Below are 24197 nucleotides of genomic sequence, written 5' to 3'. Positions count from 1 at the left end.
ATGCTTAAAACAGGCTTTGTAATGTGCAGGCCTATTTGAGAAATGAAAGTGTGGGGTCCCTGGTTCACAATCAGTAAGAATTTGAGTCAGCAGCAGCCGAGCATCACACCCACCAGGAGAATCTTCCGAAAGCCAGGCCTTGGGAGATCACACAAATCTCAGGCCAAGGAAGCCAGCCTGCAACTACTTTAGTCTGTTACTTGGAGATCCTCAGAGGGGAGGGGACTCTGCCACATAACGGGTGACTGTCAGCAGGGAGCCCTCGTACAACCCAAGGGGCTCGCTGGTGGGGGAGGTTCCTCTGCCTCCCGAGTCACCCCCCCCCCAACGTGGTCCAAACCTCCAACCACTCCTGCTGGGGTGGAAGCGCCCCCACAAGAGCAGGCCTTTGAGAAGGAGATGAACACCTTTAAATTCCTAAGTGCCTAGACTCCCTAAAATTTCCTCTTTTTTAGACAAAAACAGTTTAGGGTTCTGGGAAGACACAGGAATTGACACGTTATCTTTCCATGTCCTCTCACTGCACTTACTTTCCAGAAGAAAAAAAAGGCATGCACGCTAATTTCTGAAGCAGTCCTGTGAAACTACCCAAACTTATGTAATCTCCATAGAAATACAAATTTTAGAACAGCCAGCTCTTGGCAACAATCATCCTTTACGATGATTCAAAATGAGGAAAGTGTGTTTACATTTGTCTAAATCCCAGAACACACATGAGCCAACCCTATGAGGGTGATTTTTGGCTATGTATTTTTGTTTTTACCAAATACATGAGAGAACCAAATTCAAGCCTTTTCTGTTGCCCTTCCCTCCCAACAATTTAAAGTTGCCATACCCAGCGTAGGGAACATAGACAATAATGTTGTAATGACTGTGTATGATGTCAGCTGGTACTAGACTTACTGGGGGGACACTTTGTTAAATTATAGAAGTGTCTAATTACTGTGTAATACACCTGAAATTAATATAAAGTTGGATGTCAACTGCAGTTGAAAAATATTTTTTTAATAAAAATAAATTTTAAAATAAAGTTGCCATATCATGGGGTGGTAGGGATTCTCATCTTTGTGAAAAATCCAGCTTCAACTTTTCCACAGACTACATGTAGCAGAAGTTCACCTAAAGAATTTGTTATCATTAGGGTAAAAATATTACCTACAGATTGCTATTTAATTGATTCTATTAACAAAATTCTAAAACTCCACATCAACCAAAATTTTAAAATATTTCTGCTATTTTGACATATATATACACACACACACATTCCTTCAATAATTTGTTATTGAGTTTCTATTGGCCTTAACAGCATTGAATACTTTTAGGTGTGTAGGATATAAAAAAGTAAATATTGGACAACCATAATGTACACTCACAGTACTTACAACCTAATAAAGGAGTGAACATGGAGATAACTGACTACAACATGGGGTTTTAAAAAAACAGAAATGAATGCCATCAGAGGACCATAGAATTGGTGTTGTGGGAGTTTAGACAGGAAGATAATACATCCCCGTGGAAAAATCTTCAGAGACTTCACATGAGAAAACTACTAACTAAATTAGTTCTTAAAGTATAAATAAGAATGTGGAGCAGTTATGGAAGCAGGACTTCTAAAAAAATGAAACAGTATCAGCTAAATCATAACCATTTGCACAACCTAATAACCCTCCAGGTAGTCACCGTCTGCTCTGCCTCTTTCCCTTCTCGGTGCTTTTCCAGGGAAATCTGCACTCACCAAACCCCCTTCTTCCTTTTCCTAACCTTCAGTAATCTGGTTTACGTTCCCACCCTCAGCTGAATATATTCTAAAAAAAAAAAATACCCCTTAGGAGCTCCCAAATGTCAAATGTCATAGGCATTTTAAAATCTTAATCTGATCAGGTCCCTTTGCTGAGCATGATGTAACTAATTGCCCCTCCCCTCTTGAGGCTTCCATGACATCATGTTCTCTGGATCCCCTTGTACCTTGGACGGTTCCTTCTCTGGCCCCTTCGTGAGCTTGTCTTCTTCCATCTGCTCTGCGATGGCTGCCATTTCACAGGGCTCTGTCCTCCACCCACTCTTTTTCTCACTCCACATGCTCCCTGAGTAATGACAGCCACTGTCATGATTTCCATTACCATGTATGTGCCAATGACTAGACTCTGTTTCCAGCGCTGCCTCGTCCCCTGAGCTGCAGACTCACACATCAAAGCTCCACCTCAGTATACCACCAGAAACTAAAACTCAACATGTTGAAAATAAAAATCATTCATTTTTTCCTGAAATGTTACCTCCTTTTGTATTTTTTGCTTCAGTTGGAATTTACCAATTTTACTATAGATTTCTCAAATCTGCCCCTTCTGTTCTGTCATTCCTACCAAGCTTCTAGCTCAGTACCTCATCAACCTTGCCTAGAGCACTTTCAAAGCTTCCAATTCCAGCCTTGTCTCCTAAAATCCTCTTCTAAACATCTGCCAGAAAGAACCTAGCATAGTTACACACACATGTATGAATGCACACACACCTTGAAGTCTTTGTCACTAATAGATTTCTTGGGAATAAGATCCAAGCTCCTTAAGACAAAATATAAGGGCCTTAATGATATGTCCACTGTGAAAAGAGAGGACAGGTCATGAAACAGCCACTTGACACCTAATGATGAACATATAAAGCATTCCTGGGCAGCACCAAAGGCCCAAATGAATGGAAATAACACGGTTTTTACAGAAGCATTTGCCTGGCTAAATGTGTTCAGTATTACACAAAAGATAAGTATAGGAACAGAGAAGGCAGACAGAAGGATTGATTTAGAATTACTGTGGTGGAATAACAGAGTGTTTAGGATATTATTCAGAGAGCCATTGAAATTTAAAGAAATAGTCCATGGGGTCCAGGTTGATAGAGAGGGAGTAGGAAGGGAAAAGACAAACAGGTTGGCAGGAAAAATATAGTAGAAATAAAAGACTGGCAGTTTCAAAGAAATTTAAGAGTAATGGAGTAAAGATCACAGCAAAGGGAAATCATACTCAGGAAGTAGTGTGCTCACAGGTAAATTGTGAAGATGCAACTACTCTAGGTAAACACATGATTCTGGCTGGGGGCTGCTGGAGTGTCTGGCTGATGCGAAGTCAAAGTGAGGAACGCTGGAATTTGGAGGATCTGGGGACCTCTCCAGCTAGATTGTAGGGCACAAAATTCATCATTTTATTTATTACTTTGGATTATAAGTGTCTGTTTATACATCTGTCCTTACTAGACAAAGAGATACTGGGGGTCTAGAACATATATTTTTTTTTCTCAGGTTCATATCCCTAAGGATCTGGCTCAATGCCTGGGATAGAATAATGCTTAGCCAAAAGTATCTAATGAATGATAAAGTGAAAAACTCTGGGATGTATCCCAGGACCAATATAATTTGGCTGATTCAGATGCACAAAAATAAATAGTGAGGGGTAATACTGGGGCAGATAATGTGTGCCCTGAAATAGCAGGCTCTGATATTGTATATATTTGGTGTTCATCCTCATTTCTGGCACAGGACTCCTAAAACCCTTGGATTTTGGATTTTGTAAATGAGGTGACTTTTGGAAAGCACCTAGTGATGGGGTGGTTGCCAGGGCCAGTTTTACCCACTGATATCTGGGGAGGGAAAGGGGCTGCAGGTTGAATCAGTCCAATAGCAAGTAATTAACCAATTATGCTCATAAAATAAATCCTCCATGAAAACTCCAAAGGGATGAGGTTTGGTGTGTCTCTAGGTTGGTGAGCCAGATAATTCCACATGCCAGCATGCCAGGCCCAAACTCTATGAGGACAGGACCTCCTTTGTTCTGGACATCATTTTATGTATTTCATTTGGCTGTTGATTTGCATCCTTAAATAGCCTTTTCTTGAGTTATGTGAGCCATTCTAGAAAATTATTTGAACCCAAAGAGAGGGCTGTGGGAACCTCTGATTTATAGTCATTTAGTCAGAAACACAAGTAAAACCTAAACTTGGGATTGGTATCTGAAGTGGAGGGCAGTCTTATGGGACTGAGCTCTTAACCTGCAGGATCTGATGCTATCTCTGGGTGGGTAATACTGGAATTGAGTGGAATTGTAAGACATCCAGTTGATGTTGGATCACTGCTTGGTGCTCTGGGGAAGCCAGCCCCTGCATACATATTGGAATAGGGTGCAGAATTGTTACAGGCCAAGGAAATTTGACTTCCATTTTGTAGCCAGTCACTACAAGTCACTATAAGTTTGGGGCTTCTAAGAAATGGAATGTTATCAGCACCATATTCATAACTATGATTAATATTTATGACTCTAAAGGATGGCACAATGCTACTTTCTGAATCATCAAAGAAGGATTATGTTGGGCTCACCATCACAGTTCTGTCCCGCTAAGTATATTGTTTTCTATTGTCATTCTTGAGAACTGGTAATCTACCCTTTCTGTTCAGATGATGGCAAGTCATCAAATGGTTATTGAAGACCTTCTATGTACTAAGCCTTAGGCTAGGCACTTTCACAAATGCTATTTCACTCCAGTCAAAAGATCAATTGGATAAACTATATTTCCAAACTATGTTAAACAATTAATATAATATTTACATGGCATAGGATCTCTTAGACCCAAAGACCTCAAAGCCACATACAGGATTATGCACAGTTTTTAGTCTTTTTTTTAATGAAATGTTTTCTATTCAAAACCTTGGGATATATAACATGGGGGAACAGGAAATCATCTTCCATAAAATGGAGAAAATGAGACTCAGGAAGATTTAGCAATGTATAAAGTCCACAAAGAAAGAAGATGACAAAGTCAAAGGTGGAACTGGCTGTAGCTCAGGCAGGTGGTCTACTGGCTCTATGATTTAGATGTAAATGCTACCAGCTCTGGAATGTGATTACTGCACAACAGACAAGTGGAAAATTGGCCACTCAGTGAAACGCGGTGGAAGGGAAGCAGGCTGCTCTGTTAGTCCCATCATTTATTACCACGCTGGTCCTAAATTTTCACACCTAATTAATCAAGCTTGCTCTGTAATCACTTTTGTATGTGTGCTGTTGGTGAATTTTACAGCTGCAATTTTAATGAGCTGCTGTTTCTTTTGACATTTGGAAATCTAATCTAGAAAAATGATTCAATGACTTGTAAAGACCTTTCATTTTATATGTTTAGCCATGTGCCTTTCCAGGGTCCTTGGAGGAAACAAGGGGCATCCACACTTCCCATGTAGCTGATGTCCATGCCAGTACACGGCAGGCCAGTTCCTATGGAGTCACTGAACAGATGTGGCTAGCAGCCCAGAGAGCTAATGAAAATTAATAATAGTGATTGAAAAAACCTAGAAAATAAATTGAAATTTGCAACTTGACTTATGAGAACAATATATTTGAAAACCCAAATGCTCGTGTAAAATACTAAAAATTTGGGAAAACAAAGTTTTAAAGGTGGATAGAGAAAACACATTCACTACAAACAGGAACAACTATCAAATTATAGAAATATGTCAGCTACCAAGAGAGAAAAACAGCATGAGAAGCAACATTTCTGCTTACGAGGAATGCTAATTAATATTCTATAGCCTATATAATTCTGGTAATTACTTCTCTAAAATTGAGGTGTTTAGCTGAGAAAAGAGATCCTAGAGGAAATACACATGTCAAAATACATTCTTCCTGAGTACGTGGCGCATACACATAATACTAAACTGGCCTTCGTACTCCTGTCACAACCCCCACAGAAGCCCTGGGATTCAAAACGGGTGCCACTTGCTCTATCAAGCTGTTTGCTCTCAAGGACCTGTGATTCTCAAACTGGAGGATGCAACATGGAAAAAGGACATCGTCTATGAATTTCACCACTCCACCCCAAGATACTGAATGAGGTTAGTAAACACTGTTTCCTTGGAATCTCACAGTATTCATAAATGGCTTTTGTCATGTGGCTCTCCAGCAAGTCTGATGATTTGATATTTCCTGGATTATACCCCTTCTCCTCTTGTATCTTGAACTATTTACTTGTCAAATTAACTAGTTTTCATAGCCTATTTTTATAGCCACCTTGGCTTGCTTTGTTCTTTGTGGTCTTCCTCAGTTCATCACCAAGTACAAATTTCAGAGCTGTAAGACCAATCATATTGCTAGGAGAGATAAATGGAAGCTGAGGATCAAGCTAATACCTTTTCAAGCTCCAAGCTCATAAGTATTCCAAGGTGCAAGGTCACTTTACAAATATTCTGAAAACAAACTGAATCAAAGACTAGGCTCTGTGATGGATAGTATTTTAAAATGGCATCAACACACATGCATCCATAGCAAATGCATGAATTGTCTCTGGAAGGGAACACATGGAACTAATAATAGTGTCTGCCTCCATGGAGAGGAACAGACTTGGTAGATGAGGGGAAGATTAAGATTTACTTGGCATTCTACATATCCTTTTGTCCCTTTTAAATTTTGTTGCATGCACATGTATGGCTAGTCAAAAACAAAAACCTATTTTTAAATACCAGTTCTTTCACCAATAGCAAAGCTGTCTAGTTCTCAGTCCCAGGTCTGAGATTGAGAAATGCTTTCCTTTTCTGGCAATGCCCATGATCCATTTTCATCTTTCACACAGTTCACTCTCTAGACCATCTCCATTCCTAAGGCTCTCTTTAGGGAAACCTTGGAGAGCATCCAGGCCACGGATCTCAAATATCAGATCAAGAATTGGCTCAGAGAAATACAAATGATCTTCCTAGGATCTCCTTGCTTTCAACGACATGGTTAAAATTAGAAATAGTTCTTATGTAAAGACCTAGGATTTATTTTGCTAAATGAAATAAGTCAGACAAGGATAAAGACTCTTATTTCAGTTATTGTAAAATCTAGAAAACAAAACACATGATCAAGAAAACAGAAACAAACAGGTACAGAGAACAAACTGATGGTTGTTAGATGAGATAAGGGTTAGGAGACTGGGCCACAAAGGTGACAGGATTAAGAAGTACCAACTGTCAGTTATAAAAATAGTCATGGGGATGTAAGTACAGCATAGGTAAGTATAGCCAATAATATTGTAATAATTATACATGGTGGCAGATGGGTACTAGACTTATTGGGGTGATTACCTCAGAAGGTATGTAAATGTCTTATCACTGTGTTGTATACCTGAAACAATAAAATATTGTAATCAATTGTAATTGAAAAATAAATGTAAAAAATATAAATAAATACAAGTATATTTTGTAAGAAGACATCTCATGTGTTTCTAAGTTTTCTTACCCAAAATAAGGCAATCACAAAGAGTTGGTCTGAAAACATTTCTTCCAGGGTAAGTCTTCCATATCTGCTGGAAGGGAATTGATTCTTTTGTTTCCTCCAGCCCCTTCCATCCCACTGCTACCACCACCATGTTCCACTAATCATCATACCGTTCCCAGGAACTCCCTTCCCAACACAATTAAAAAGCCAAAATTAAACATTCTGTTGGTCTGGGGCTCACCAGGCCCATCTGTCCCAGGAGAAATTAATCTCCCAAGAGGAGTGCCATGGAGAACCCAGAGCAGATGTGCCTCATGAAGCTGGTGGCAGCCACCACCAGTGTGCAGTGATCCATGGGGATTTTCAAGTCTCCCCAACAGCCCATGAATTTTATAAACTAACCTCATTGCAACCAAACCATAACACTGCAAATTTAAAATTCATCAACAAAGACCTAGTAGAGTCAAATGCAGCTTAACCTCAACTACAGTCTCTCCATTGTCACCTAAGCCATGGGCCTAGAAGGGAAAGCTATCCACCTGGAAAGCACCCATCCCTGGCTCTCAGACCCAGATGTGGACATGGAGCATCCAGGCCTGTCAACAGCCCCACACATACAACATAAGAGAGGCTCTCTTCCCTGGACCAGAAACAGGGTGGAGAAAATTACTATCAGTATAGAATCTATCCAGCCTTTTTCCTTCTCTAGTCTTGTGATTGCAGAAGCCTCCTAGCTAGTCCTCAAGTCTCTCTTCCCTCCATTCTGATCATATCACTCTCCAGACTTGAGAATCCCATTCAAGGTTAGCTATCTTCAAGATAAATTCCACACTCCTTCTCATGGCACATCACGTCTTCTATAATCAGGATGCCTACTGATCAGCTCTGTGAGCCCCAAATCCCCACATCCATCAGCCACAGTGGGCTTCAGGCCTTTCCTGTTGGCCCCACAGCCTGGGCTGTCATGGCTCCACTGCGCTCCTGCCTTAGCCATCCTGCTGCCCTCAGCGTCCCACTATACCATTACTTTATCACCGCACAACAATGTATCCAACTAAGTCCAATTCATCTCGTAGCATTTAAATCAGTATCACCTCCCCAGGAAGTCTTTTATGATTTCAATGCCCCTATTTGGTACTTCCTATCTTATATTGGAAGTACTGGTTCTGTGTCTTCTTCTTCCTAAACTATGCATTGTTGGATGGCACAGCCTTATTCTGCCTAGACTTTCAAGAACCCAGCATGGCCCCTGCTAAGTAATTGGCACTAAATAATTATTCGCTGAACTTGAGTGTGATGGTTAATAGTTCTAGAGTCAGATCTTTTAAGTACAATAATCATTTCTTCCACTTACCAAACACCCTTGGGCAAGCTATTTAACATCTGAGCCTCATTTTCCTCATCTCTAAAACAGTGAAAAGGGGCTTCCAGTCAAGATGATAATGTAGGTACACATGGCTCACCTCTTTGCACAACCACATCAAAATTACAACTAAAATATAAAACAACCATCACTCAGAAATGTCAGAGATAAAATTGAATTAAAGTCTGACAACTGCGGAATTAAAGAAACCACATCCATCAAGACTGGTAGGTGGGGCAGAGATGTGGAACAGGCTGGTCCTTCATAACTGTATGGTGTATAAAAATTTGGGAGGGATATCTTGGAAGCAAGGGACCCTAGCCCCACACCAAGACCTCCAGCCCAGGGTTACAGTGCCAGGAAGATAAGTCCCCATAACTTCCAGCTGCCAAAACCAGCAGGGACTGAGTTAGGGGAAGAAAGTTCTGGAGACCCAAGCAGTTCCTCTTAAAAAAACCCACACACAAACTCACCTACTCAGATTCACTCTCTCTGATCTCCAGCAACAGCGTGTCAGCTTGAACGGCACCAGTGGCATAGTAAAAGAGGCTACAAGTGTCTGGCATCGAGGCAAGCAGAGGCCATTGTCCCTTTACTGAGCCCCACCTGCGGAGCCACAGAGTCAGAAGACGGGTGCCATATTTAGACTCCATCAACTTGGACAACACTGTTTGACCTGCCTTGGAAATCCCCAGAGAGTCCACTGCAATCAACTTTCAGGCCCAACCAAGTTGCTTTTCATATGAATAACTGGTCTTGGCTCCTGCTTCACAACTTCCTAGATTCTATCAAACAAGCAACAGCTGGTGTCAGTGAGCCCCAGGCCAGGCACTAGGAGCAGCCAGATTAGTCTCACAGCTTGGCTTCACCTGGGAATCTCAAAGCCCAGCACAAGTAGCAGCCTTCTCAGATTGCTTTGTATTTCAGGAAGGTGGCCCAGGCAAAACAAGGAGGCTTACCTTGGCCTGTACTACCCATGAAACCCTAGGGCCAGGATACCCAGTGGACAACTAAAGACCACATCAGAGCACCTCTACCCTGTCCCTGCACAGCTGATCCTCCATGGAGGGCAAAGGTTTGTGGTAAGTGCTAACAGCCAATCCTTGCAGCTGACTGGACTGGGTAAATCCCTCCCATTGATCTTCCAACAGCAACCAAGTCTCAACAACAAGAGGAGAGTGAACTCAGCCCACACAAAGGGCACAGCTTAAGTACCCAGCTTTGGTGATAGGGGAGACTGTGCCACTGGACCCTATAGGACACCTACTACCTTAGGCCACACTACCAAGATACAAGGTTGAAGCAGCTCTATCTAATACATAAAAACAAATACAAGGAGGCTTGCCAAACTGAGAAGACAAAGAAACATGGCCCAAATGAAAGAACATATCAAAATTCCAGAAAAAAGAGCTAAACAAAATGGAGATAAGCAATCCATCAGATGCAGAGTTCAAAACACTGTTATGAGGATGCTCAAGGAAAGTAGCAAGGCCATCAACAGCATGAAAAAGATTTAGTCAGAAACAAAGGATTCACTAACAAATAAAGAACAATTTACAAAGAAATAACAATAAAGTAGATGAAGCCAAGAATCAAGTCAATGATTTGGAACCTTAGGAAGCAAAAACCAAGCAATCAGAATGACAAGAAAAAAAAGAATCCCCCCAAAATGAGGGTTGTGTAAGTAGCTTCTGGGACAATTTCAAGAGGAGTCCAACATTCACATCATATGGGGTACCAGAAGGAGAAGAGAATGAGCAAGAAATTGGAAATCTATTTGAAAAAATAATGAAAGAAAACTTGTCTAATTTGGTGAAGAAAATAGACATGCTAGCCCAGGAAGCACAGAGAGTCCCAAGCAAGTTGAACCCAAAGAGGACCACACCAAGACACATCATAATTAAAATGCCAAGGTTTAAAGATAAAGAGAGAATCTTACAAGCAGCAAGAGAGTAAGCTACAAAAGAGTTCCCATAAGATTATCAGCTGATTTCTCAAAAGAAACCTTACAGGCAAGAATGGGCTGGCAAGAAGTATTCAAGTTAATGAAAAACAAGGACTTACAATGAAGGTTACTCTATCCAGCAAAGCTATCATTTAGAATGGAAGGGCAGGTAAAGTGCTTCCCAGACAAGGTAAAGCTAAAGGAATTCATCATCACCAAGCCCCTATTATATGAAATGTTAAAGGGGCTTTTTTTTAAGAAAAAGAAGATCAAAACTATTAAACTGACAACAAAGTTGCATTTATCAACAACTGAATCTAAAAAAAATTAAAACAAAAACAAACTAATCAAACAACCAGAACAGGAACAGGGTCATAGGTATGGGGATAATTTGGAGGATTATCATAGGAGGAGGTGGGGAGAAAGGGGAGAATGGCATAGGGATCAAGAAGCATGATTGGTAGGGACAAAACAGACAGGGGGAGGTTAAGAATAGTATAGTAAAGGAGAAGCCAAAGAACGTATATGTATGACCCATGGACATGAACTAAAGGGAAGGGAGATTGCTGGAGGGAAGTGGGGCTTCAGGTGGAGGGGGGGCCAGAGGGAAGAAAATTGGGACAACTGTAACAGCATAATCAGTGAAATGCACTTTAAAATTAAATAAAACAGTGATAATACTATCTATTTCACAGGCTGTTGTAAGGATGTGCTAATATAGGTAACTATATGCTTAGCAGATAGAAACTACTCATGAAATGTTATCTCCATTACCATGTTCAGCTATGCACTGATTGAGAAATCTTGGCCAAGTGTCTTATCCTCTCTAAAACTCAGTTTTCTTATCTTTAAAATAAGGATAGTAATAGCTTTCAACAAATTAGACTATTGTGTGAATTAAATGTCATAATCCTTTAAATGTACCTAGCAAAGCATCTGCCACATAGTAAGAATTTTTAGTTAACATGTTGAAGAACTCCAAAAGGACCTAGAAGCCTCCAGATTCATGGCTTGTTTGTTGAAGCTGATTCATGCCTTACAAAGAAAGAATTAAATGAATAAATAAGAGCCAAACTGGAAATGGAATTTCTTTCAGACTGTCATATCAGCTGTGAGAAGCATTTGCTACTTGTACCCAGCCCCCACCACCACCCACACACACAAACACACCTATTCTCTTCCCCCGGTCAAGGATGTTTAAATTCAGATCAAGTGGCTAGTTGCTTGCAAGAGACAAAAAATAAAATAGCTGGTAGGCATCACCCAGAAAGTTAGAATGTGAGCAGAGAGAACCTTGGGCCACCACTTATATTGGCCATGGCTGTGTTCTGAGTCCAAAACATCTCCTTCATAGTCTTGAATGCACCCAACCCCTCTCTTGGGAGAGGTGAGAAGAGCTTCTCATTAGGCTAATGGGCCACTAATTCATTTCCAGGTAAAGAGCTACCCACAGAGCTGCCTCATTTGCCTTGTCTACACAGTCATTAAAATGAAGGGTGGCAGGCTCTTTGGACAGAGCCAGTAGTGACAGCTTGACAGCTGCCGGCTGGTGGGAGGGGAGGGAGAGTTGGCAGAGGCAGAGGGTTTCTGAGAGAGAGGGAGAGAGACAGAGACAGAGAGACACAGAAAGATAAAGACCAAGACAGACAGAGGGACTGAGAGAGATAAGCTGATGGTGTGGAATTTTCACTTACATGATGCAAAGGTTGACCAGACTCAGGCATAGCACACACCAAGAACTTCATGGCAGGAATAAAAAGTGCTCACACTGCAGCCTGCAAATAACCTTGACAGCTACATATTTAAGCAAATGTCCCTCTAGGGAGTCATGAGCAAGTAAGATTGGCTTATTTCCAAAATCTTTCAGAGCAGCATCTTTATTATTATTGGTACTTCAATAAGTTCTTCCCTTTCATTCCTCTTACCAGTATTCTTCCTGGAGATTTTCAGGAACGTAATATGCTTACTGCTTTTATTCACATATTATGGTATTATGGGTATTTTTCTGTCACTAATAGTCTCCAGAAATACATTGATAAAACAATATGCCATCAAATGTCTGTGTTATGAATGATACCTCACTTCTTACTTGACTTATTCCATTTTTTCACTATTTGAACTTTATGTCATAAACATAAATTTTGCACAAGCCTTATTTGTTTAGGATACATCCTCAGAAGTAGAATCAAAAATATGTAATTTTAGAAATTTCTAATCCCCATTTTTGCTTCAAAAACTTAAGTGGCCACAGCAATGATAGCATTGCAAACATACCAGCAGGCAGAAAACCCAGCCCCTCACTGCATAGTGGACCACGTGTTCATCCTTAAGCAACTTTATTACCTTCTATGCTGTTTAGTTTCCTTCCCTGTAAAGTGGGGATATCAAACCTGCCCCACTGTTTATAGGAAAATTAAACCAGGTATAAGAGAAAACACACACGATCACCATCACTACAATACATGCAAAGAAAAAAAATTGGCAAAAATCTTGATACCCATTCTTGACTTTATAAAAGGAAACTTATTTGAAAATTAGGTATAGAAGAAAAACTTCTTACCCTTGAGTCAATAAGATACAATTACCACAAAATGAAAACCAATCTAGTACTAAATGGTGATACATCAGAAGACTTCTTATGAAAGTAAAGAAACTTTCAACACTTTAGCACTTGCAACACCACTAAACAGTGTTGTAATGGGACCCTGCCCTCCATAGATCAATTACAGAAAATACTAAAGAAAAGAAAACTAATTACTTGTTAAATGTACAATGTCTGCCTAAAAAGTCTACAAGGAAAAAATTTTAAACTAATTTATTTATTTTTAGAGAGAGGGGAAGGGAAGGAGAAAGAGTGGGAGAGAAATATCAATGTGTGGTTGCCTCTCATGTGTCCCCTACTGGGGACCTGGCCTGCAACCCAGGCATGTGCCCTGACTGGAAATCGAACCAGTGACCCTTTACTTCACAGGCCCATGCTCAATCCACTGAGCTACACCACCAGGGCAGAAAATTTAAAACTATTACAATTAATTAATAACAGTTCACCAAGGTGATAAGATCTCATCAAAAGCATTTGAATATCCAACAATATTAAATTAGAAAATTGTAATAATAATAGCCATATTAGGGATAGGAAGAATTTCCTAAACAGTGAAATAGTTAGGACTAACCCTAATATAAAATGGTCAGACCTCCATGAACTACACTATACAGTTTCACTGGAGAAAACAGAGACTTGGTTAAGCAGAGAGGTCTACCATGTTCCTGGACAGGAAGGCTCATTGTCATAAATACTCCTGATAAAGTAATCTCTAGACTCAATAAACTCAGCCACCTCAGAAATCCCTATGATTTATGAAACTTATAAGCACATTCAAAAATTAATCTAGATGATGAAAATGTATAAATAGCTGATAAAATATTGAAAATAACAAACAGTAAGTGAATTTTTAAAAATCAAATATTTGTATGAATAGTAAATTTTTGTATTTATACAAGTACTTTATAATATTTTATTAGGCTAAACAATATTTTATAAAGCTAGACAATTACTAGAATGGCTGCAGCAGACTAGTAGACTAAACTCATTGCAAGGCATGTGTTTTGCCATATCCTTACATCCTTGACAACAATCAATATTTTAGTAGATAAAGTCATATAAAAGTTACATCAAAAAGTCCAAATGAATCAGTGGAACCCATAGCCATGTGAGAATTTAATATTATGACAGAAGTTACATATCAAGATAGTGAGGAAGGCATTTAATTTCTAACTGTTAAAATAATTGACTATTAATGAGGAGGTATTTAAGTTACATCTCTAATTGAAAATATATAGAAAAATAAATTACAGTAGATAAAAAAGCTAAATCTAGAAAGCAAATTATATAAATGTTACAAATGATTTTAGGATAATATGTTTGTAATTATGTGATAAATAAGACCCCTATTCCCTTTAGAACCTGAAGGCAGGAAAGGATGTTTACCACAGTCCCCAGTGATAGGCTTGTTATCATTGATTTATACAAGGTTTCTTCTTGTTAGGTTTTCCCTGCTTATACGCCTGATCACCATTCCAATCCTTCACTCCTCACCGGCACCCACTCTAGTGAACTTACATTTGTTTACATTAATGGCATAAATGTGCACAGGCAGTACTGAGCTATAAATCTTTTTCTGTCTTTCATTCCGCTCTCTACTCTGTGTTGTTGTGTAGAGCTCCTTAACACCTGTCACACCTGGTCTATCCACTTATCTAGAGATGAATACTTAGGTTGCCTGTAACTACTTTGCTACTTTGAAGGCTGCAATGGGTGCTCCAGAGTATGTACTTTTATAGGCTCATGCATGAGTTTCTCTAGGGTCCACACGAAGGAGTGGGACCACCAAGTCCTAGGCAGTTACAAGAATGGCTGCAGCAAACTAGTAGACCACTCCTAAAGGCAATGCGTGAGTTTTCCCATTTCCTTACCTGCTTGACAACATTAACTTTTGGCTAATCTAATAGGTATACATTTGTGGTTTATTGCTGTTTTCATTTGCATTTTCTAACTCTGATTAGATTGAGCATTTCTTTATTCAGATTGCTAACATTTTGGGTTCCTACTTCTGGGAATATTGCTATTAATATCCTTTGCTCCTTTTTCTATTAGGTTTCTCAATATTTTTTCTGGTTGACTTACAAGAATTTTATTATGTTTTAATACTGTTTAATAGTACCTCTTTGCAATACTGTTAATTTGCAAATATTTGCTATCAGTCTTTTACCCATCTGTTAAAGTTATTTATACTTTCCTTCATTGATTGGAAATCCTTAATCATTATGGTCAAGGGTCTACTTCTTTATCCTAAATACAAAAAGAGATGGTCAAAGAAGAAAAATAATCGATATAACCTGTGCAATTAAAGACAACATTAACAAAGTTGTAGACAGGAATATACATATATCTAATAAACATGCAAAAAGAGGCAAATTAAATCAAGGAGATGCCATTTTGTGGTCATCCGACTAACCAAAAAAAGGCAAAATTATAGGGTAATATGGATACTTGTACACTACTGGATAGAGCTGTTAACTGTTCATTCTTCCTGGAAGGCAGTTAGATGGTATTTATTAAAATTTATGTGATAGCCCTCTGCCCAGATATCTCCCCATGTGTGTGCTAATGTTCGCTACAACACTGTTACAGGGAAAAGTTAGAAACCATTAAAATGATCATCGATAGAGAAAATATAAACAGAGCATGACGCATACAAACTACCCACTAGTCAGGAATTAAAATAAAATAGGGATTTCCCATGTATGGCCATGGATTGTTCTCTATGATACATTTTTTATAAAGTAACAAAAAGCAAGTTGTGGAATATATGTACATATTATGACATGAGTAAGCAAACAAAAAGAAAAGCCCCCAAACACAACTATGTGTATAGATGCTTTATAAATATACAACAAGTGGTTTGGAAGAATTAACACCAAACTCAAAACAGTTTTCTTTGGTGATCACAATAGATTTTTTTGTGTTTGATTTTTTTAAATCATAAGAATACATTTATGTTCAACTTATATGAGCAAAATAAATTTTGATTGATTTTTAAATAAAGTTAAATGAGATAATTATGTGTAAGCCCTTTGTGAGATGAAAATATCACACAATGGCTAGGCATAATTAAGGGAAGATGTAATAAAGAATAAGATTTAATCAGGTTATAAGTACCTTCTAGCATTAAAATTCAATTATTGCAGTTGCTGCCTAACTTACGTCTGAGTTCTATAGTCAAGGCCCAAGTAGAAAACTAAAAAATGATATTCATTCAACTTGGATTCTGGGATCCAAAGTTTCTAGACTATTCAGTTCAGGGCTCAGCAAACCATAGTCCATGCCAAATCATGTTTTGGTCTACACACACACACACACACACACACACACACAGGTTAAAAATAGCTTTTACATTTTTAAAGGGTCCCAAAAAAGGCAAAATATGAAAATAATTTGTGATATGTGCAAAATATATAAATTTCCAATTTTATTGTTTAAAATGTTTAACTAAAACACAGCCATATTTATCCATTTACATAATATCTACCACTCCTTTCACGCTATAGCAGCAAGTAGTCGTTGTGACATTGTACGGCCAACAAAGCCTAAAATATTTACTTTCTGTTTCTCTAAAGGAAAACCTTGCTGATCCCCTGCTACATGTTATTTTCTGTGTTAACATCTTATATTTTGGACTATATCAATCTTGGCATAAAAACTTGCCATTCATATTTGCTCCCCACATTGAAGATATCAAAGATTCAATAACCATTGATAACTTATAAATATTATAAATATTCCTTAATGTTTATATTTCTTTCTCACTGTATTCTGGTCAGCTCATCCATTCTCTGTCTCTTAAGAGAGAAAGGAATTATCTGCTGAAGGGAAGCATAACTTGTTATCGTGAGTTGTATTTCTACTCTTCCTCAATTATTTACACCTTCAGTCGAGTCTTGTGGCTCTGAGTAACTAAACCCTAAGGCACCACAATATGCACTGGAGGTGGTAACCAGCCACCTGAAACAAGCCGGCTGGCAGCCAGCCAGCTTTAGCAACAGTCCTTCATTACTGAGTGTCAAGAGATCTCAGAGAAACTGACAAAACTTCTAAGAATAAAACCTGATAAAACCTGCTCAGAATAATGCAAGTATGTGCATGCAAAATTTGGGATGACATTTTAGGAAGTTCATCAACACACTATAGCTCAACCCACAGATTTCTAGTTACCTGTAGATCTCAGGTTTTAAAAGCCTGATTTACAGGGCTTGCCTACAAAGAGATGGCAATAGTCACCTTGCCTTTCTCTAACTCCATAAACCTGAGACTCCTGCTTTGAGCCCAGAGGAAAAGTCACACACGTGACAAAGTGAGAGGAGAGTGAAGATCCTCTCAGTTCCACATCCTACAGTCATCAGTCAGTGCCCTCTCCTGGCTTCTGCCTCAATGGATTGGATAACACTTCCTACCTATATGAAAGAGGAGAGAGAGATGAATCAGGGGGCTTGTGATCATTGGGTAAACATAAAACTGTCTAATGAGAAACTGATTTAAAAATTGGAAAGAAGAGCTATGTTTAAGAAAAATTTTATTAAGAGTGTGTATGCCATAAAACCACAAGACCAAGTAAGAGTTGTGAATCTACAGAAGGACCCAGTGTATCCAAACCTACATGTGCCTTAGCATTGCCTGGGGGTTTTTCCTAAAATGCATATTTATGGTCCCATCCCAGACAGACTGAATGAAGAAATCCCCAAGAAAGAAACAGGGTGTGTGTATGTGTGTGTGTGTGTACGCATACATACATTGGTAGATGTAGACATTTTTAAACAAGATTTCCAGAGTGATATTCAGACTAGGAAAAGCCTGGAGACATGCACAAAGAAACCACTGAATAACAATATGCAGATGTAGATGGCTTAGTTAAAAAAAATTGTAAACAGAAAGTCAAATACTTTCAGTTCTGACTCTGCCCCTTCCATTAATTTTCTGTGTAACGTGGGATAGATCACTTCACTTCACTTCTCTGGCCCCACCTTCTTCATCCAAAAATAAAAAGGAAAAAAGAAGAGAATAGACTAAATAATATTAAAAGGTTTTTCAATTGTCAAAATTTTATGAGCTCTTATCCAGTATAATCTATAAGTACCACTTAATGGAAAGACTGAATCAATTACAAGCAAATTCTAGAATAAAACAAGTCACAAAAGCTTTGGATGGATGCTCAGGTACAACCTGACTACACTAAGTCCAAAAAAAGTAGGTTAAGAAAAAAAAGTATAGCATGAGAGACAAACTTATCAGGCCCAAGAAGGGGAGCTTTAAAGTGCAACATAAAACAACACAGTGTGCACCTAACCAAGAGTGTAAACATGCATGGAACAACAATGGACAGAACTGAAGAGAGAAACAGACAATTCAACAATGAAGGTTGGGGCTTTGATAACTCCATTTTGAATAATTTTTAAAACAACTAGGCAAAAAAAAATCAATGAATACAAGATTTGAGTAACACTATAAACCAACAAGGACAGCAGACATCTATAAATTATTCCACCCAACAACAGCAGAATGTGTATTTTTGTTCAGCACACAAGGAGCATTCTCCAGGATAGACACTATGTTAGGTCATTAAGCAAGTCCCAATAAATGTGAACTAGAGTTGACATTGTGCAAAGTAGGTTCTCAGATCACGATGGAATGAAATTAGAAATAAATATCCAAAGAAAATTTGGGAAATCTATAAATATGTTGAAATTAAACAATACAATCTTAAATAACCAGTGACCCAAAGAATAAATCACATAGAAATTGGAAAATACTTTGAGGTGAATGAAAATGAAGCCACAACATCCCCAAACTTAAGGAATATGGCAAAAGCAGGGCTTAGAGAAGGAATAATGGCTGCAAATGTGTATATTTGAAGAGAGCTCTCAAATCAATTACCAAATCTTATACCATAAAAAAAAAAAGAGCAAATGAATGGGGAAAAAGAGCAAAGCAAGGAAAAGGGAGGAAATAATGAAGACTGAAGTAGAAATAAATGAAATTAAAATTTTTTAAAAAACAACAAAAGAAAACATTAGTTCTTTGAAAAGATCAACAGAATTGACCACTTTGAGCAAGAATGACAAATAAAATGGAGATAAGTTTAAACTATTAAAATCAGGAATGAAAGAAATGACATCATTATCAAATTTACAAAAACAAAAAGGACTCTATGAACAGAGACCCAAAACCCCAGAATTCATTTATAAAAAATTGTGTATTTATTTTTAACATGTTTAAACTTCAGTCACCTTCAAAGTACTCTTCATTTTATGCAATACACCTATCAAGACATTTTTCCACTGTTCAAAACAGGTTTTGAACTTGTCAATTGTAATGCCTTTTAGTGCTTTTGCCATTGTTTCACCTCTTCCACATGAAAAAAACGTTTCCCTTTGAGGACTTTTTTTTTTCATCCAGGGAAACAAACAAAAAAATGTTGCTCTGGGTGACATCAGGTGAACAGGAAGGGTGTGCACAGGGATCATGCTGGTTTTGGTCAAACACTGCTGAACACCTAGCACAGTGTGGGCAGGTGTGCTCATAGATCACCCATCATACAATGGGCAAACATGTTAAAAGAGTCTTCAGAAAATTTCACTGAAGCTTCTCACAACAATGCCAGCTGGTACACTGATACAGACGTGTTCCTAGAATGCTTACCTAGCAGGGAAAGCCCCTCATAAGTAGGATTTTATATAAGTAATTGAAAATCAGCAATAAGATAACCTACATGACATGGATGAATTCCTAGAAGTGCTCTAACTACCAATAATGACTCAAGAAGAAATACATAATCTGATCATCTGAATAGACATATAACATGTAGAGGGAATGAATTAATAATCAAAGGCTTTCTGAAAACAAATGATTTACGGGTCAATTTTACCAAATGCTTAGCACAGTTAGCATCAGTCCTCCATGAACACTTCCAGAAAAGAGAAGAGACTTTTTCCAACTCATTCTATCAGGTTTTTATCATTACAATACCAAAACCAGACAAGAACATCTCAAGATATTAAGACTACAAACTAGTTTCCTTATAGAGATGTAAATATCCTCAACAAAGTTCTACCAAACTAAATCCAGTAACATATAAAAAGAAGTATACATCAAGATTAAGTGAGATTTATCCCAAGAATACAAGGTTGGTTTAATATATTAAAATAAAGTTTAAAAACAATATATTAAAATAAATGCAGAAAGAACATTTGGAAAAATTTAGCAACTTTTAATGATGACAACACACAACAAAACATGAATAGAAGGTAATTTTCTGAACCCAATAAAGTAATGTATGAAAAACCCATGGTTAATATCATACTTAATTGTTAAAAACCGTGTTTTCCCCCTAAGATTAGAAACAGGACAAGGATGTCTCTCTATTACTTATTCTCACAACTGTCCTGGAGTTTCCAGCCAGGGTATTTAGGCAAGAAAAAGAAATAAAGGACATCCAGATTAGAAGGGAAAAAGTGCAACTATCTACATCACATATAACATAATATTGTATACCAAAAAAAGTTCTAATTAATCTACTGAAAAACTATTACAACTAATACACAAGTTCAACAAAGTTGCAGGATATCAGATCAATACACAAAAACATCATATTTTTATACACTAAAAATAAATAATCCAACAGTGAGATAAAACTTCCATTTATAATAACATCAGCAAAAATAAAATACTTAGGAATAAATTTAACAAAATAAATGCAAGATTTGTAAACTATAAACTTCAAAACATTTTAGAAAGACCTAAATAAATGGATACACATTCCATTTTTATAGACAGAAACTCTTATGAGTTGGTAAAATGACAATACTTTCCAAATTGTTTTACAGATTAATTGTAATCCCATCAAAATCTCAGCTGCCTTTTTTGCAAAATTAACACACTGCCCCTAAATTTATATGGAAATTCAAGTGACCCAAGGTAGCCAAAACAATTTTGAAAAGGAGCAACAAAGTTGGAGGGCTTACATTTTTTGTTCATGAAATTTACTACAAAAGCCATGGTAATAAGGACTATACAGTACTGGCGTAAGGATAGATGTGTAGCTCAGTGGGATAGAATTGAGAAATAAACCTGCATTTTCATAGGAACACCAACACAGTTCATTGGGGTGGGGGGCGGAATATTGTTTTCATCAATATGTGCTGGGGCAACTGAATATCCACATGCTAAGGAATGAAATTGAATCTTACCTCACATCATATATAAAAATTAGTTCAAAGTGGACCAAAGTCCTAAATGTAAGAGCTGAAATTATAAAACTCTCAAAAGAAAACATAGTGACCTTGGATTGCCTAATGGTTTCTTAAACACGACACCAAAAGCATAAGCAAAAAAAGAAAATATAAATCGAAGTTAACCAAAATTTTAAATTGTACTTCAAATGATCCCATTAAGAAAGTTAAAAGAAAATCCACAAATGGCAAATATTTTCAATTACATGTGATATGGGACATATATAAGTACACAGAATATATAGAGAACTGTTACATAAAAAGACAAATAACTCAAATTTTAAAATGTGAAAAATTTTGAAGATATTTCTACAAAGAAGATATAAAAATGGCTAATAAGCCCATTAAAATGTATGTAACACTATTGGTCATTACAAAAATCCAGTTCAAACTTACCACCCAACTAGGATAGTTATAAAAAAAAGGCAGATAATAGCAAGAGCTGATGAGGATGTGAAGAAATGGGAACCCTCATATGCTGTATAAGGCAATGTAAACTGGTGTAGCCACTGTGGAAAATAAGTCACCAGTTTTTCAAAAAAATAACCATACAGCTCCCAAATGACCCAGCAACTCCCCTTCTATGTGATGCCCAAGAGAAACAACAGCACATGTCCACACGAAAATCTGCATACAAGGGTCCTTAGCAGGATTATTCATAATAGCAAGATGTAGAAATGACACAAATGTTCCTCAATTGATAAGCAAATAAACAAAATGCAGTGTATTCATAAGTGGAATATTATTAAGCCATACAAAGGAACAAGACCCTGTAAATGCTGAAACATGGGTGAACATTGGTTACATTCTCCTACGTGGAGAAGCCAGACACAAAGGCCACATACTATACAACTCCATACACATGAAATATCTGTGATGCACGAATCTGTAGAGATAGAGATTAGACGAGAGGTTTCAGGGATCTGGGAGAAGGACAGGGTATGACTGCTAATAGGTATGGAGGGGCTTTCAAAGGGTGATGGAATTGTTCTTTTGGTGATGGTTGCACAATAGGCTGTGAATAAACTAAGAAAAATGAAATTACACCTTAAAAGGGTACATTTTATGCTGTGTGAGTCATACCTCAGTAGCATTGCCATAAACACACAGACCAGTGTGCATGGCACACGCACACATGTGCACACATGTGGACACACACTGCAGTGGTGATGCCTGCCTGTCAGCTACAAAGGATATGGCGGTGACTGTGCCAGCTTGTACAGAAAATCAGGATCGTACTGGCTCTCTGTGCGGGCTGATGGAGATGAGACGAGAAAGTCCCCTAAAGGCAAAGGCTGTGAACATGACAGAAGTTTCAAAAATGGAAAACCCAAGGTCTGTGTACAACCTGGAGGAATTAGTGCCACCCATTGCGCTCTTCGGGCTTCCCTTCACTCAGGCAGCAGCTTTCCTCTGAAGGGTCATGTTAAATATGTGTCTGTTGATATGCACATACAAGACTTATATTTGACCCACACCCTACGGTTTACAGAGTATTTTCCATTTATTAACTTACTGATTTTTAAAACATCTAGCATCATTATTCTTGTTCCAAATCCATGGAAGCATGTGTGCTCGCTTTAGCAGTACCTACACTCAAATTGGAATGAGGCAGAAAAGATTAGCATGGCCCCTGTGCAAGGAAAACACCCGAATTCTTGAAGCCTGAGGACATAGAGAACGAAGAAACTTGCCTAAAGTAACTCGCTACAGGCTATGACATCAACTCCCACACCAACACTATGAAGAACAGACAGTGAATGGCAGGAAATAGCCACGCTCTGTTATGAGTCCAACAATTTTGTAAATTAAACCACTTTTCTCCACTGGCTTACTAAGAAAAATTTGGGCCTTTTTCCAGCTGTTGACTCAGTCTCCTATAGCTTCTGCTGCCACCCTCCTGGAAAACTATAAATACAGAATAACTGCTCCAGCAAGAGCATGCTGCCTGATGGCCTCGTGTCACAGTCTGGCCTGGCCTCTCCCGGGCTTCCCTGAGTCAGGACACGAAATGTCACATAACACACTGAAGTCACTGAGGTGATGGCCCTGGGCCCTCTGTGCATCTGCTAGTTAGAAAAGATCAGATCGTTTATGGTTAGTGGCCCTGTGGCCTCTACAAAGGCGTAACCACCACACTCCATCCACTGCCCCCACCTCTGCTACAGTTCATGGCTTTGTATAAAGGGCCAGGAGCAGCACACATGGGCAGTTGAGCAGCAGGGGGTCAGGCGGGCAGAGAAGAGGCAAAGGCAGCAGGCCAGAGGAGCAGGGCTGGCCCCCACTGCTCACAGGGATGCCTGTGACTTACTTTAGTAAGCGGGGGTCCTACAGAGGGCAGTGATTCAACATTTTCATAAGGGTAATCAATGAGATTTATTCACATTAAATCATTGTAATTCCCACCTTAGGAAGGTAATGACTCTATTATCCCCATTTTATATAAGAGAAATTGTGACATGGAGATTGAGAGGCTTGAACAGAGCCACAGGGAAAGCTGTGGAACTGGCGCTTGAGTTCATGAAGTCCTGGGTGGACTCAGGCAGATCTTTTACCCACATGTCTCCGTCCTCTCATCTGTGAAGTAGCAGCAGCCTTGGGGTCTAGCAGGTCTATTTCAGGAGGTGGTCATGAACCCCAATGTGACAGTACTGTGAGCACCCTTTGCACAGTGTAGATTCCTGCCAAAATGCTAGTCATTCTTCCTGGCTCTACCCCTAGGGATCCATTCCCTCAGGACTTCCCTTCTGCAGGGAGAAACGAAGCTACATGCATCAAGAGAAAATTACATGCCAGACACGGGGTGAATCTTTCATGTACATTA

General features: G+C 38.6%; 1 non-coding gene across 1 annotated transcript; it reads left to right on the top strand.

Moving 5' to 3' along the window:
- Positions 1 to 22944: 22944 nt before the first annotated feature.
- Positions 22945 to 23051, top strand: LOC119044070 (U6 spliceosomal RNA). Its single transcript, XR_005081542.2, has one exon. It is a non-coding gene; the product is annotated as a U6 spliceosomal RNA (small nuclear RNA).
- Positions 23052 to 24197: the final 1146 nt, after the last annotated feature.

This window comes from Artibeus jamaicensis, unplaced genomic scaffold (genome assembly GCF_021234435.1).
Source record: "Artibeus jamaicensis isolate MK-2021 breed Jamaican fruit bat unplaced genomic scaffold, CSHL_Jam_final scaffold_660, whole genome shotgun sequence".
NCBI classification, from domain to species: Eukaryota; Metazoa; Chordata; class Mammalia; order Chiroptera; family Phyllostomidae; genus Artibeus; species Artibeus jamaicensis.
The sequence above is the reverse complement of the archived record's forward strand: the minus strand, read 5'-3'. Positions and strand labels throughout refer to the sequence as shown.